Genomic DNA, 6,560 nt, shown 5'->3' with positions numbered 1-6,560 from the left:
CTCCCTGCTCCAGGCCTGCATGTCTAGGATGTGGAGGACTAGGGGGAGCATGAGTTCTGAAGATGGAGCTTCCTTAGTCATGAGACGGTAAAGTCTATGAAGGTGCTGGGTGCCTAATTCCCAGGGATCACCTTGGGGCGAGGCCAATATGGGTAATGCCAGAAGCTTTGGAGGTGGTGCCGTGTGGCTAGAAACACCTTCAGCGAAGCTTAAGAATATTACGAGATACAAACCGAAGGAGCAGGGGTAATGGCAAAGGCATCCAAAGAATCCCTCTGCCCTGGGAATACATGCAGGAGGAAATCCTGTCCAGCGGGGGAAGTGAGTCAGAGCTTGCTCGCAACACCAGAGAAGGAGGACAGTCCCATTGTAGGAGCAACTTGGTGGTTTATACTCCTGGGCTTTAAAAAACTCTCAGATTTCTTCACGTTCTGAATCCTAGAAAAGGTGTCTCGGCAAGGGTCTTTAAGAAAACCTGTCTGTGGGGGGAGGAACAGGTCTGGGGCCACACTCTGAAGGACCGTCGCTCAGGACAGCACCAGGAGGGGCCCCTTTAAGGCATTTCCGGTGTACCCAGGGCCTTTCTGGGGAGTTGGCAGCTATTCAGGAACTGTGCCTTACCCCATCTTGTTAGAATATGAAACTAAAACTGGATATGGTGCATTTAGGAAGGTGATCTGCAGTTTACATTGTGCTTAAAGTTCCTGAAGCTATCTATAGTAAATGCTTAAAATAGGCTGTAGGAAATCACTTAAATTGTCTTGCAAACAGCCATCTAATGCTTAAACAAAGTCCAGGTAAAGATGAGAAAAAGGCTGCCAGCAAGCAGTGTTCTGTCTGCCTGGGAAGCCCCAGGGAGCGGCAGGAGGAACATCCCGAGGGGAATCGCCACCCTGGACTTGGAAACAAACTCCACTCACTCGAGTCTCTTTTCATCCCACTTGATCTCAGACTCATTCTCAGAGACTGAGGAAGTTGAATACCTTTTCACTGTTCACAAAGTGACTGATGAAAATATCCCCGTGTGTGTCGGGGAGTTCTATTTAAAGGATATACCCCGAATGTACCATTTTCACCGGCCGTGGAGGGTCTTGTGACTCATTCTGCCATTTGGTATGAAATTCTCATGTGAACCATGGGTGGCCCTGGAGGAGAGAAGGAGCCTGATGCCACCACCACTCGTCTCCTTATGAGGAAAGGGCAAACTGATGGTGACAGCAAGCAAACCAACCAACCGCCACGTGCCTGGGCAAATAGCACCTGATGAGCCACAGAGGAGAAGTGGGACATGGCACCACACGGGGGCTCCTCCCATGAGCATCTCTCATGGCCCCTGCTTAGAGTTTCATTTGCTCCTCATATCATGTTAAGGGATGAAAAGAAGCTATTTGTTACTCTAACAGGTTCAGACTCTCGATATATGCCATCACCTTGATAGAGTATTTCAAGTGTGATTTAGCGGCATTTATTTGATATTTAGTCAACAATCACTTGTCCATTCTCTATGAGTCAGCCTCGTGGAATGCCTGGAGATCCAGAGAAAGGAAAGATAGAGTTCCTGTTGGCACAGTGAGAAACGCAGACCAGCAAATCAACAGTGATGGCTCCGAGAGCCGTGCTGTCTGGGAGGTGTGCAGAGCATGTCATGGGGGCAGATCAAGGTTAAGTTGCAGAAGTTAGCCAAGAGAAGAGGAGAAGAAAATGCATTCCCGGGCCTGGAAGAACTGATGCTGGGTTTGGATGTGTGAGGGAGCAAGGAGGTCCTTTCAGAGATCGGCTGGAAGGAGGGGTGGGTGTGCGGGCGCCCGGGAGAAGCTGAGGTAGGTGGAGTCAAAGCAATAAAGATCCTTCTAGGCTATACTGAGGGTGCTGGCATTTACTCTGAAGTCTGTGGGAAACTTGGTATGTTCAGGCTTATATTTTAGAAAATCATTCTGGTAACGTTATAGAGGACAGAATAAAGAGGAACAAGACTAGAAGTTTAGAATGAGGGTGAAAGTGTGAGATTGACAGACACGTCAGAAGTAGAACTGACCAGAGTCAACGAGCCACTGTATAAAGTGGGAAGAGGAGTGGGTGTAATGCCCGGGCTCTGACTTAGGCGAGCCCACTTTTGTTTATAAATTAAAGCCTTATAAATTAAAGGAGACTTTTTCAAAGGAGACAACACTTTAAAAAGTTTCCATAGTAAACATATTAAAGTGTCCAAGGCAAACTCAAATATCTTAATTTTACAAGCTTATTCCGGTTTGACTTTGAATCAAGAGGCAGGGAGCTCTAAGTACCCAAGAGGAATCTGGATTGCACACTTGAGTTATGATGGCTTGATGTTCTCAGGGTATATTACAATTCCCACTTAGATGGAGTGTGACCTTGAACGCACAAAGGATGACGATCCCAAGAATAGAGATTCTGCAGCCATGCAAACGAGATATATAAATATGAATGTCAAGCCACTCCAATGCATGAAAGGCTTTTAACATGCCTGAGAGTTCCAAAGTGCACTGGGCCTCACATAAGCACAATGGAATGATAATGAAGACAACCAGTAGCGGGGACCACCCACCCGCGGTTTTATAGCTGTAACTAGGAATGAAGGGTCTCCCTGGAACTATTGACACTGGATGGCATTGTCATTTTTAGCACATGCTAAAGCTGTGATTGTGAAAGGAATTGTCTCTGTTAAACCGGAGCCAGACTATTTATGGACGTCCCTGCTCCCACCGCATTCCTGTGCCATGGCCATAGGTAAGGAAAAATGGAAAATGGCTGCTTGGTTGCCATACATTTTCCCATCAACCCCCTGTCCATGCTTAATTAACCGAGGAAGAAATATGCTTCAGAGGCCTCTTTCTGGAGGGCCTCGAGCTTAACTTCGGCGTAGGCCCCTAGCTTCCCATTTATTCCCTGGTTTTCTGAGAACTCTTGGGTCACAGTCCAGTCTCGGGCCCCCCAGAAAGCTACAGGTCAAAGGAATGCCCTTCACCTTGATTCGATTTTCCTTCTCCAACTCTAAGAAGAGATAAAATTACTTGCTTTAGTATGTGGAATGCAAATATTAGATGATAATAACTTTATGGTCCTTGTTTTAGAAACACACGTGCGCGAGAACACACACATGCGTGTGTGCACGTATGCACAAAATGTTCCCACAGCCCGTGCTCTAGAAGTGAGCACACAGAAAGAGTTTTTGTGCCAGTCTTTTTATTTTTCTGTAGTTAAGAGCATTCGGTGCATGAAGAGTGTGCTGAAGCTTCAATAGTTTTCAAGTCTTTCCTATTGGTTTTTTGACTCAGCAGTCCGAGTAGATGGACCAGAAGGAAGACTGAGTGCTGAGAAGTAAGTGGTCACTTTTGGTTTCAGCCTGGTCTTGGGACCAGGCCAAAGAAAAGGACTTTGGGGTCAAGTAAGTTTATGCATTTTCTTCTCCTCTAAGAATTGCGGTTTCGTTCACCAGCTGCACATTTGGCTTTTTTTTCTTTTTTTTTAAAGTGACTTCTAGAATGAGGAATTCATTCATTTCAAGAGAGGTTACGTGCCTGGCACTGGAGCTGAAACAGCCCCTTTCTGGCGCTCACTGGGGTTGCTCCATGTAGCAGGAATTCTGTCGAGGCTCACAGAAAATTTGCAAATAGAGACACCCATCCGACAGGCATCGAGGCCAGAAATGTACTGATGTAAAACAAAAATGAACAATCTCTGCCAAGTAGGTTAGTCGTTTCACGGGGACTCAGGGACAGCAACACGAGGGGTGAAGTCATCAGGGAATGGCCCAGTGAGACCTACAGCTAGCAGTCGATGAGTGTTCTGCAGTTTGGGGGATGCCGTGGAGCCATCGTGAATATATAACAAGCCACAGAGACGGCGCCCCGACCGCAGTGAAGCACGTCTGTCGGAAGAGTCGGCTCCGGAGTGAGACACACCTGGCTTGGATTTTACTTTTGCCTTTCATGAGCTGTATAGCCACTGATATGCCAGTCTTGTCAAGACTTGGTTTCCTCATCAGTAAAACTGGGTATGAAAATAATATAACTTTCTCATGGAATTACTGTGAAGTGACGTGAAACAGTGACTGGAGCATCTCAGTAAAATAGTGAATGAGGTGTTAGTTTATGATTACGTGACATCTCTGCCGCCAGAGCCAAGAGTATGGATAGGGGACGGTCCTGGGTTTGGGCACAGAGTAGGGAACGCGTGCCTCGTGACCCTGAATTTTGATCAGAATTGTGACCTTCCAAATTAGGCATGGCTTTGGAATAAAACACTGATTCTGGATTTTGCTGGCCTTGATCATCTCCGACCCGCCCCCATAGACGCACGCGCCGCCCACCCGCTTCACTGCTGATCCCAGTTCCTCAGGGTTCACAGGACCGTGTCAGGCCACCTTCACCACCAGAGACACCGTCTGTAACATGTTTTGTCTTCATCTCCCTAAACTAACAGGAAAAGTACATGCCTGAGGACCCACACGCCTTATTTCATCACTTTCAGTCAATTTTTATGTTGTCTGCAGCACAAATTTTGCTGAATTTCCAGCAAGAGCCCTTTACCCAATGGGCCTGAAGTTACAGATGCTCAGAAGACTCTCCATTTCTACCCTCAAAGGAACTTTTGTTTGACTGGAGCCCAGCAAAAAGTGCCCCAGATTGTAGTTCTGATTTTGAGTGAGCTTCAGATGTATCTACGTCTCATGGACAAGGAGAGTTACTGGTAGGTTATGGGAACCAAGGGCAGATACACACAGCTTCCTACTTGCGGGGTGGAGGAGGAAGCAAGGGGAGACGGTGGAGGGAAGGAAGCAGCGAAATGGGCGGCAGATTAAAAATGTAGACAGAAATGCGAAAAAATTACCTATGTGCTTATTACAGGTGGAATCGGACATGGCTTTAGAGAACAAAATCCCAGAATTTAGAAATAATAATTTTTTGGACCTAATGACTCCAACTAAAAGAGAAATAATTTTTAATGGCAAATTTGGTTATTTTTGACTCCTTTAATTTCTGAAGATGAATGTATATTTCATCTCCGATGCAGTATTACAGCTATCACAGAATGTGAAATTGAGGATACTGTTTGGCAAATTGTAATTCATGCAAAAAATCAGATATTGATACCCAAATGATTCCCTCTTACCACTGTCCTGTAAAACACTCTGTGCTTATGTGTAATGTCTGGATACCACTTGTGACAACATTGGGTGTTATCTAAAAATCATGGGATTGTGAGGTTGTAACTAATAATTCTTGATGTAAATTCTATGGTGTTCTCTAATTTTCATTACTAGTGTTTGAAATTTAAGTTTGTATAGAACTGAGTTAATAGGCATTTATATATACCCAAGGACTCTGAATGCTTTTGAGTTAGGTTAAAAATTTCTAGAAAAGCCTCAGTATCTGACACAGATACCTTTGTTTCCAGTGGCATCTAGTCTGTTTATTCTCAAAAAGCAACTGGACATAGCCGTATTATTCATAACAGCCAAAAGGTGAACACAATCCAAAAGTCCGTGGACAGATGAATGAATGAATGAAATGTGGTGTCCACATACAATGGAATAATAGTCAACCATAAAAAGGAGGAAATTCTGATATATGCAACGACAAAGCAACCTTAAAAACATTATGCTAAACGAAGTAGAGAAGTCACAAAAGACAACCGTTGCATAATTCCGCTTACATGAGATACCTAGAATAGGCTAATTCAGAGAAATGGAAAAAATAGAGATTACTAAGGACTAGGGAGAGTGGAGTTATTGTGTGGTGGTTTACAACGTTTCTGATGTAAAAGTTCTAGAAATCGATAGTGATGGTTACACAACATTAGAAATGCTATTAAATTCTACCCTTAAAAATGATTAAAATGGTAAGTGTTATGTCATGTACAGTTTACCTCAATTAAAAAGAAACAAACGAGCCAGAGAAACACCACTAAGCTCTGACTACTGGGACCTGTTCTTTGTAACGTAAAACCTGTGTGAAGAGCAGAGGTTTGTTTTGTATCTCGGTGTTCTGACGACAGATCTTTAAACCGTTCTTCGCAAAAAAACGAGGTCGGGGTTCAGAGAGAGTGAACGAGGTGCAGACAGAGATGAAGAAAGGTGTTCTCGAAACATTTAGATGGTTGCTATTACGGCTGAGGGGAAAAGGGCGAGGGACGGGAGGGTTTAAATGAAGACGTAAAAAAATATCAGAGTCTTAAAAGAAAAAAAAGGATCAGCAGTGAGAACTATAGAGACAAAAAATGAATAAGAGAACTAGTTGTGGAATAATTAGAAGCTCTATATGCAATACTAGAAGCTTCCTGCTCGTGCATTTTTTCTTAATTGCTGGGGGAGAAGGTAACTTCCTTTTTTTCTTTTCAAACGTCTAGTGCTATTTTTTTTTAAACACCACTAAGTATGTTAGCCTGTCCTAAATACTCACTCATAGTGATTAACCCAATGTCCCCCGAAAGTTTGTCATGGATGAGCCCTCTTAGCTTGCGAGATTTTGCTGTAGAACTGCTCAAGGTCACCAGCCTGGTCCAACAAAACTGGGATTATTTAGATTTAAAGTTCTTCA

This window comes from Pteropus medius, unplaced genomic scaffold (genome assembly GCF_902729225.1).
Source record: "Pteropus medius unplaced genomic scaffold, Ma_sr-lr_union100, whole genome shotgun sequence".
In the NCBI taxonomy this organism is placed as follows: domain Eukaryota; kingdom Metazoa; phylum Chordata; class Mammalia; order Chiroptera; family Pteropodidae; genus Pteropus; species Pteropus medius.
Note: the sequence above shows the minus strand (reverse complement) of the source record.